The sequence below is a fragment of the Staurois parvus genome, unplaced genomic scaffold, assembly GCF_062004578.1.
Source record: "Staurois parvus isolate SC_StPar_1 unplaced genomic scaffold, SC_StPar_1.0 ptg000196l, whole genome shotgun sequence".
Lineage (NCBI taxonomy): Eukaryota > Metazoa > Chordata > Amphibia > Anura > Ranidae > Staurois > Staurois parvus.
The window spans coordinates 3,126,218-3,137,214 of NW_028317992.1; positions in this window are offsets into that span (position 1 = coordinate 3,126,218).

Consider the following 10,997-nt stretch of genomic DNA (forward strand, 5'->3'; position numbering starts at 1 on the left):
GCAGATACAGAACGGTTAGTAAGGTGGATGAGTCTGGCAGCAGCATTCATGATGGACTGGAGTGGGGATAGCCTGCGATGAGGTAGGCCAATGAGGAGGGAGTTACAATAGTCGAGGCGAGATATATTAAGGGAGTGAATAAGTTGCTTAGTGGTTTCTGTGGTTATGAACGATCGTATCTTGGAGATGTTGCGGAGGTGAAGTCTACAAGATTTGGACAGTGATTGGATTTGGGGGTGAAAGGACAGATGGGAGTCTAGGATTACACCTAGTACCCTGGCATGAGGGGAGGGACTGATGATTGTGGTATTGATCTTGATGGAGAAGTCAGGGGAGGGGGCACGGGCTGGAGGGAATACTAAGAGCTCAGTTTTGGAAAGATTGAGTTTGAGGAAGTGGAGTGACATCCATGCCGATATGTCGCTTAGTAGGTTAGTAATGCGAGAGGAGACTGAAGGGGTGAGGTGAGGGGTAGAAAGATAATTTGTGTGTCATCAGCATAGAGATGGTACTTAAAGCCATGGGAGTTTATCAAGTGACCAAGGGAGGAGGTGTAGATGGAGAAGAGAAGGGGTCCAAGGACAGAACCTTGAGGAATCCCTACAGAAAGAGGGAGTGAATAGGAGGAGCCAGAGTTATAAGTGACACTGAAGGAGCGCTGCGATAGGTAGAAGGAGAACCAGGAGAGAGCAGAGTCTCTGAGGCCAAGAGAGTGGAGTTTTTGAGGAGGAGGGGATGGTCAACAGTATCAAAAGCCACAGAGAGGTCAAGTAGTAAGAGTACGGAGTAGTGACCATTGGTTTTAGCAGTTAGTAGATCATTAGTGAGTTTTAGTAGGGCAGTTTCACTGGAGTGGAGTGAGCGAAAGCCAGACTGTAAAGGGTCAAGAAGGTTGTTGTCGGTGAGGTGGGAGCTCAGGTGATTGTAGACTAAGCGTTCTAGGAGTTTAGAGGTAAATGGCAGCAGGGAGATGGGTCTTAAGTTGTTCAGGTTGATGGGGTCCAGGGAGGGCTTTTTAAGTATGGGAGTGAAGTGTGCATGCTTTAGAGGGGAGGGGAAGGCACCAGTAGAGAGGGAAAGATTGAAGATGTGAGTGAGGGAGCATAGGATGGAAGAAGAGGGTGACCGTAGTAGTTGTGAGGGGACAGGATCCAGGGGGCAGGTAGTGAGACGGGCTTCTGAGAAAACCTTAGTGACCTCTTCAGGAGTAGCAAGGTGAAAAGAGGAAAGTGTTGAGGGAGGTTTAGTATAAGGTATGCTAAGTGGGATGGATGTCGGTGCAGTGGCGATGCCCCTACAAATTGCGTCAATCTTGCTTTAGAAATGATTTGCAATCTCGTGAGCAGTGAGTGAGGTGCTGGGTGGGGGTGAAGGTGGAGAAAGTAGAGAGTTAAAAGCAGAGAAGAGACGACGAGGACTGGATGCGAAGGTATTAATAAGAGTGACAAAGTAGGCTTGTTTGGCTGCAGGAAGGGAGGAATTCTATGTTAAGGAAGCAGATTTATATAGGGTGAATGCTTGCTGGGATTTGGTTTTACGCCACAATCGCTCCAGTGCACAACTATGTTGTTTAAGATTTCTGGTGTCGTCAGTCTGCCACGGTTGTAATGGTTGGGGCCTGATGCTTCATGTTGTTAGAGGAGCAAGTGAGTCTAATGTGGATGAAAGCGAACTGTTTTAGACATTAGTAGCCAGGTCAGGGCAGGACAGGAGAGAGATTCTGTCATAGAGTTGGTCAGTTGCAGAGTGGAAAGGAGCCGGGTTCAAGTTGTGAAGGTTCTGTGGGTAATTGTTTGCTGCTTGGAGGGATAGGTGTTTGAAGACCAGGTGTTTGTGAGGTTGTAGGGAGTGCAAAGACAGGAGAAAACAAGGTCTAATGTCTTCCCGTCAGAGTGAGTTGTGGACTGTGTCCATTGCAAAAGATGAGGTTAGGTTGAAGAGTTGGGATGTAGCTGGGTTGTTGACATTAATAGGGATGTTAAAATCTCCGAGAATGATAGTGGGTACTTCATAGGAGAGAAAAGGGTAGCCAGGCGGAGAAATCATCAAGAAAACGGGACACCGGTAAATGGGAGAAAACAGCCGGATGCAGTGAGTCTGGAAAGAAGAGAAGGATAGAGAGGGAGGGTTAGGGGGGACTTGAAAGGTGCTCAGTGGGGATAGAAGCAAACCAACCCCACCACCTTTCCGACCACTGGGTCTGGGTGAGTGGGTCCAGTGGAGGCCTCCATAGGAAAGTGCTGCGGGGTAAGCAGAATCTGCTGCTTGGAGCCAGGTTTCTGTAATTTCTAGTAGGTTAGGGGGGAGCGGGAGACAAAAAGGTCATGAACAGAGGTGAACTTATTACAGGCAGAGCGGGCATTCCAGAGTGCACATGAAAAAGGGAGGGTGGTTTTTGGGAGCACGGGGACCGATATTAAATTGAGGGGATTGCAGATATTCCCGGAAGAAAGAGGATGCCTGGTGTGGGGGTGAGATACTGGAGGACCAGGGTTTGGGGAGATAACCCCAGAGGTTAGGAGAAGAAGAAGGGTGAGGAAAGTAACATGGGAGCGGGATGTACACGAGTGCACATACTGTACCTTCCAGTCCTGGTGTTCGGGGCAGCAGGAGAGTGAGGTATCAGCAGGAGGTGATGAGAGCAGTAGTAGGGAGATGGTAGCAGTGAGGTTGAGATGGTAGCAGTGAGGGTGAGATGTACAAGCTTTGGGGTGGAGCAGAGGGGTAAGGAAAGGAGATTTTGAGAACGCAGGAAAGTAATATGAAAAGGAAGAGTAGAGAAGGCATTTTAAAAGGTAGATGGAGGTGGACTCAGACTTGTAGGATTTGTTTCCCAGGGTGTTTGCTTGCAGTCCATCCAGCGTGCAGTAGAGTTATTTGCTGTATCTTCCTGCTGCTTGAGTTATCCGGCTTTAGTTAAACTGCTGTGTTCAACTGCTGCTTTGCACTCCTGCAAAAACCTCACTCAAGCAGAATACTGCACTCCATCTGTGACTGTGCCCCCCTATCTGAGATGGTCCGAGACTGCAGATATGATTCAGGAAATGGTCAGAGACTGCAGACATGATTCAGGAAATGGTCAGAGACTGAAGACACGGTATAGAAGATAATCAGACTGCAGACATACAACAGGAGATAGTCAGAGCCTGCAGACACGATACAGGAGATGGTCAGCAACTGCAGACATGATACAGGAGATGGTCAGCAACTGCAGACACGATACAGGAGATGGTCAGCAACTGCAGACACGATACAGGAGATGGTCAGCAACTGCAGACATGATACAGGAGATTTGTCAGAGGCTGCAGGCATGATACAAGAGATGGTCAGAGACTGCAGACATGATACAGAAGATGGTCAGAGACTGCAGACACAATACAGGAGATGGTCAGAGACTGCAGACACGATACAAGAGATGGTCATAGACTGCAGACACGATACAGGAGATGGTCACAGACTGCTGACATGATACAGGAGATGGTCAGAGACTGCAGACATGATATAGGAGATAGTCAGAAAATTGAGACACACTACAGGAGATGGTCAGAGACTGCAGACTTGATACTGGAGATGTGCAGAGACTGCAGACATGGTACAGGAGATGTAAGAGACTGCAGACATAATACTGGAGATGGCCAGAGATTGCAGACATTGTACAGGAGATGGTAAGAGACTGCGGACATACAGCAGGAGATGGTCAGAGACTGCGGGCATGATACAGGAGATGGTAAGAGACTGCGGACATACAGCAGGAGATGGTCAGAGACTGCGGACATGCAACAGGAGATGGTCAAAGATTGCGGACATGATACAGGAGATGGTCAGAGACTGCAGACACGATGCAGGAAATTGTCATAGATTGTGAAAATAATACAGGAGATGGTCAGAGACTGCAGACATGATACAGGAGATGGTAAGAGACTGCAGACACACTACAGGAGATGGTAAGAGACTGCAGACACACTACAGGAGATGGTAAGAGACTGCAGACACAATACAGGAGATGGTAAGAGACTGCAGACATGATACTGGAAATTGGCAGAGACTGCAGACATGATACTGGAGAAGGGCAGAGACTGCAGACATGATACTGGAGAAGGGCAGAGACTGCAGACATGATACTGGAGAAGGGCAGAAACTGCAGACATGATACTGGAGAAGGGCAGAGACTGCAGACATGATACTGGAGAAGGGCAGAGACTGCAGACATGATACTGGAGATTGGCGGAGACTGCAGACATGATAATGGAGATGGGCAAAGACCGCAGACGTGATACTGGAGATGGGGAGAGACTGCAGACATGATATTGAAGATGGGTAGAGACTACAGACGTGATACTGGAGATGGGCAGAGACCACAGACATGATATTGAAGATGGGCAGAGACTACAGACGTGATACTGGAGATGGGCAGAGACTACAGACACGATACTGGAGATGAGCAGAGACTACAGACATAATATAGAAGATGGTCAGAGACTGTGGACACACTACAGGAGATGGTCAGAAACTGCAGATACACTATAGGAGATGCTCAGGCTGCAGGCATGATACAGGAGATGGGCAGAGACTGCAGACATGATACCAAAGATGGGCAGAGACTGCAGACATGATACCAGAGATGGGCAGAGACTGCAGACATGATACCAGAGATGGGCAGAGACTGCAGACATGATACCAGAGATGGGCAGAGACTGCAGACATGGTACAGGACATGTAAGAGACTGCAAACGTGATACCGGAGATGGGCAGAGACTGCAGACATGATACAGGAGATGGTCAAAGGCTGCAGACATGGTACAAGACTTGTAAGAGATTGCAGACGTAATTCTGGAGATTGGCAGAGACTGCAGAAGTGATACTGGAGATGGGCAAAGACTGCAGACATGATACTGGAGATGAGCAGAGACTACAGACATAATATAGAAGATGGTCAGAGACTGTGGACACACTACAGGAGATGGTCAGAGACTGCAGATACACTATAGGAGATGCTCAGATTGCAGGCATGATACAGGAGATGGGCAGAGACTGCAGACATGATACGAGAGATGGGCAGAGACTGCAGACATGATACCAGAGATGGGCAGAGACTGCAGACATGATACCAGAGATGGGCAGAGACTGCAGACATGGTACAGGACATGTAAGAGACTGCAAACGTGATACTGGAGATGGTCAAAGGCTGCAGACGTAATACTGGAGATGGGCAGAGGCTGCAGACATGGTACAGGACTTGGAAGAGATTGCAGACATGATACTGGAGATGGGCAGTGGCTGCAGGCAGGATACAGGAGATGGTCAGTGGCTGCAGGCAGGATACAGGAGACGGTGAGTACTCATACAGTATGGTCCCAGTTCCGGACTCAAACAGGAGGCATTACTCCCTGTCTGTGTAGGGACTCCAGCAGCACACTATAGGAGTCATGTTTCGTGAGAATCCAGAGCCCTTTGCTCAGAGTCTAGCAGGAGAGGATGATCATCACAGGCAACCTGGGAATGGTGCAGTGATGAGAACTGACAGCAACGGAAAGAATGCATGGATGCTGGTGTCCATCTGCTGGTCTCCAGAAGGCAAGCCCATTTATAAATAGCGCCAAGCGATGCCATGACATCACTGCACATGCTCCTGCCCACCCAAGAACAGCCAAAAATGACTGAGCTTGCCCAAGCCCGGCCAACTTTAAACTGCACATGCCTGCCCAAGAACAGCCGAAAATGTCAGAGCTTGCCCGGGCGGCTTTGGAACTGCAATTCCAAAGTCGACCTACGGCCATTTTTTTTTTTTACGGAAGGCCGCCATTCGTAACGGACATTTCTGGACAGCTCATAAAAGGGTTAAAGTTCACAGACTGTATGTGAATTTACAAACGGTTGGCAACCCTTGCAATTGTACATTCCGATCGTCCCACCATCCACAACCCCATACTGTAAAGTATTAACTGTAAATAACTTAAAGAGGAACTGAACTTTGGAAGCTGTGCCAGAAAAAGCAAGCATAGAGCAAAAGACTAAACACTGGTATTGCCTGTGGTCTCCCTGCAGATACTTATCTCATTACTGACTTACCATGTCTTGTTCTACGCTGTGTCTCTGTATGGAGGCTGCCATCTTGGTATAGGCAGGGCTTTGCTTCCTCATGTCAGAGCCTCCAGCATGGAGAATTGTGAGCAGCACAGTAATCACCAAATCTCCTGAGACTAGCAGTCAGAGGCAGTGGTGTCTCATTCATACTGGAATGACTTTTATGCTTCCCTGCTTTAAAGCATGTTAAGCCACGTTTAGGCGCATTTCCATGCATTTAGTTGCATTTAGGGTTTCCAACCAGATCTTGGACACACTGAATTCTATTTTCTCTATACACAGCTGAACTGACTGCACCTAAACGCAGGTAGACATAACAGCTAAAAAGAAACTACAATGACTTTACATCAACTTTATGCAATTTTTTAAAATAAGTACTTTTATTTATTGAGAGTTTTATTTTTTTTTACTGTAAAATCTGTAATCTGTAAGACTGATAAGGAGCAAGGACACCTAAAACTGAGCATACTAAAAGAGGAACTTCAGTCCCCTTGAGCCTTGTCCAACCCCCCCCCCCCCCCTTTCACTTTCCTTCGACACAGCCATCATTTTTTGCATGGCTCATGTACTGATGTGCTGGAGGGCTCCAGACAGATTTTGGGTTCAAGTAGAGCCCCACAGTACATCTGTACACACATGCGTAGGGGGGTTTCGGACGTGCACAGACACACCATGTTCTGGAATTTCAAAACTGGCTGTTTTTGCGCATTCATGGGTAATCTGCGTGCGCACAGATGTGCCTCAGGGCTTCTGCCAGGTTGAATCCCTTACTGCACATATGTGGGGGCAATTGTCTTGTCTAGAAAAAGATGGAAGTGCTGCGTTGCAGTGCAAGAACGCCCAAAAAATTATTATAATAATTATATTGTAAAGCGCTGAGCAAACTGTTGGCACTATATAAATCCTGTATAATAATAATAATGTCCAAATGTGAGAGAGGGAGGGGGAGTAGGCAGGGGAAAAGTTTTTTTTATTTAGGGTGAAGGTTTGCTTTAAAATGTAAGTTTACTCATAAATAAAAATTTGAGAAGAGGCAGACCTATTATTACTAATTCATGTGTCTTTTGCATTACAGTATTCTTACCTTTGTGTTTGCAATGTACACGGAGCTCAAAGTACAATTTCAGCATTTGCCAAGAAGAATGAACTCCTGTGCATGCAACCCCAGCAGTATGGCCACCAGGCAGATATTACCTTCCCACCAAGGATAGATAGATAATTTTATTTACTAATTACAGGTACTTATATAGCGCCGTCAATTTACACACCACTTTACATATATATAGTACATTCACATCAGTCCCTAACCCTCAAGGGGTGTACAATCTAAGGTCCCTAACTTACATTCATACATACACATACTAGGGACAATTTAGACAGGAGCCAATTCACCTACCAGCAGGTCTTTGGAGTGTGGGAGGAAACTAGAGTACCTGAAGGAAACCCACACACACACAGGGAGAACATGCAAACTCCAGGCAGGTGGTGCCATGGTTGGGATTTGAACCAATGATCCTAGTACTGCTGGGTGAAAGTGCTAACCATTTAGCCACTGTGCTGCCCACAGTGACAGATAGATAGATAGATAGATAGATAGATAGATAGATAGATAGATAGATAGATAGATAGATAGATAGATAGATAGATAGATAGATAGATAGACACACAGTAATACATACACTATATTGCCAAGTATTGGTCGGCCTGCCTTTACACGCACATGAACTTTAATGGCATCCCAGTCTTAGTCTGTAGGGTTCAACATTGAGTTGGCCCACCCTTTACAGCTATAACAGCTTCAACTCTTTTGGAAGCACATTTGTGAGGTCAGGCACTGATGTCGGGGGAGGAGGCCTGGCTCGCAGTCTAAACTCTAATTCATCCCAAAGGTGTTCTATGGGGTTGAGGTCAGGACTCTGTGCAGGTCAGTCAAGTTCCTCCACCCCAAACTCCTCATCCATGTCTTTATGGACCTTGCTTTGTGCACTGATGTGCAGTCATGTTGGAAAAGGAAGGGGCCATCCCCAAACTCTTCCCACAAAGTTGGGAGCATGAAATTGTCCAAAATGTCTTGGTATGCTGACGCCTTAAAAGTTCCCTTTGCTGGAACTAGGGGCAAGCCCAACCCCTGAAAAACAACCCCACACCATATTCCCCCCCTCCACCAATCTCCTGGCAATCGCCAAACCCAGACATCCATCGGATTACCAGACAGAGAAGCGTGATTGGTCACTCCAGAGAACGCGTCTCCACTGCTCTAGAGTTCAGTGGTGGCATGCTTTACACCACGGCATCCGAAGCTTTGCATTGCACTTGGTGATGTAAGGTTTGCATGCAGCTGCTCGGCCATGGAAACCCATTCCATGAAGCTCTCTACGCACTGTTGTTGTGCTAATCTGAAGGCCACATGAAGTTTGGAGGTCTTTAGCTATTGACTCTGCAGACAGTTGGTGACTTCTGCGCACTGTGCGCTTCAGCATGCGCTGACCCCGCTCTGTCATGTGACGTGGCCTACCACTTGGTGGCTGAGTTGCTGTTGTTCCCAGTTGCTTCCACTTTGTTATAATACCACTAACAGTTGACCGTGGAATATTTAGTAGCCAGGAAATGTCACGGATGGACTTATTGCACAGGTGACAACCTATCACGGTACCACGCTTGGAGTCACTGGGCTCCTGAGAGCGACCCATTCTTTCACAAATGTTTGAACAAGCAGTCTGCATGCCTAGGTGATGATTTTATATACCCGTGGCCATGGAGGTGATTGGAACACCTGAATCCAATGATTTAGAGGGGTGTCCCAGTACTTCTGGCAATATAGTGTGTGTGTATTTATATTTAAATACACACAATTTTTGTTTAACAATTAAACATTTATCACATAAAGGATTCCCAGAGCACAGCGGGTTAACTAAAGACACAACACAGCTCAGATTGAAGCATACAATGAAGGGAGGGGGAGGAGTCATTACTTCTGAGATCTGGAAAAGCAGGAGGATGAATCACTGCTCTGGAGAGGGAGGGGGAGCCAATAATTTGGAGAGGAACTGGGTGCAAACACTGCCTGGAAAGGATGGACGGGGAAGAGTCCATGATCTGGGGAGGAGTCACTGCTCTGTAGAGGAAGGGAAGAGGCAGGGTTTATTCACACATACATTGGTGCCCTGCATTTTACTGCACTGGCAGCTGAACATTGTTTTTCACACTGTTCACACTGCAACACAACCTGGAGGTGCAGTGCAATGAGCTGCAGTAAAATGCAAACATATTGCATTTTATTTCAACACACAGGAAGGTGCCACATATGTCACTGTAAACCAGCACAAAACACCACTCTGTTGTCTGTACTGCAGCACATCACACTGCCCCCTACCGCCTGACTGTGGTTTGGCGTGTGGGCAGTGTGAACTGGCCCTTAATTATTTGGGGAGGGAGGGGGTGGAGACACTGTTCTGAAGAGGGGAAGGGGGAGGAGTCAGTGTTCTGCCTCATTCACGTTTGTGTGTAAATTTCAGTTTGAGCTACTGAGCTTTGTAAACAACAAGCCTATTTCAGCAGGAAGATGAGAAATTGGTAAACATGAAACATAAAGCTTAAAAAGAGAATATCAGATAGATAGTTAATATACTGTACATTATTTAGTTTAAATAAATATATCTCGCACACACACAAGCACCCTCTAGTGTAGGTAAGTTTGTTATGGTATGACTCATGGTAACTGTGTGAGTCTATAATTAGGACGGGTTACTGCAGGTCAGGCTGGATGATTCAGCAGGTTGGGACTTCATCGCCTCCACCTGGTTCTGGAGAACCATAGAAGCTTCCAGAAGCCAGTGGGTGCAAGGGGTGTAGACTTAAAGCTGCATGTTTATGAGCGTCTAACCAATCCCAGGCTTGGAGGACCCAGTAGTGTGGTGAGGCTAACCCATAAATATGGGAGAGTCAGGCTAGCATGGGAATCGGGTGGAAGATAGAGTGCTGAGGAGGCAGTCCGTTGCCTGGGAGGGTTCCACTAGGTCTAGGGGGACTGTCCTCCAGGCTATCTCAGGAGGATCCATAGAGCATTATTATATGAACAGGATCAATGACTGGGAGCAGTGCGAGCAAGGAGGACAGAGTGAGTACATCAGCAAACCCAGGGATCTACAAGAGGAGAGACTGTCACATGTAACAAGCTTTCAAACAACAGTGTTGTGCTTAACCCTTTATCTATCCTTGTCCTGGGAGATCTTCAGAGCAGGATACAAATGGAGAAACAGAAAAAGGGCACACCGACCTAGTGCATTATCATTTAAAATAATTTATTAAAGAAACAAAAATAGGTATCATACTCACAATGGACATAATAACACAGGCATGTCAAACTGAACAAGATGTATGATCGAAACAACATCTGTGTCAGGAATCAAGGAGTGACCAGAAAGGTGTGGACTGACACAGGGAAACGCAGGTAATATAATACAGTTTATTATTAGCCACCCAGATATATATCTATATAAACGCACAGTGAACAAACTAACCTTCCACTAATCTTAGGAGGTGCAGGAACACAGGCGTAGTCAGGGCTGGAGAGGTGGAATGGTCAGGCCGGCCGTAGGGTTCTGTAATGACTGCCTGGTGGTACCTCTAGCGGTCCTCAGGGCAGGATTCCCCAGGGCGCGGAGTCTAAGCCCCAGTCTGCCTTTTCACCAGAGCCCCTGATGGTGGGGATGGACTTGGCGCAGGACTGAGACCAGGTCGCGGCCCCTGAGTACACCTGCTAGTGGTAGGGGGATCCGCCAGAGGTATGTGCAGGTACGGCTGGATCCGTGCAGGATGGATGGATGGCAGAGTAGTTAGCGTGGTCAGACAAGCCGGGTCGGTAACAGTGGAGGCAGATCAGTACAGAGCAGCAGGCAAAGAGTAAACGGGTC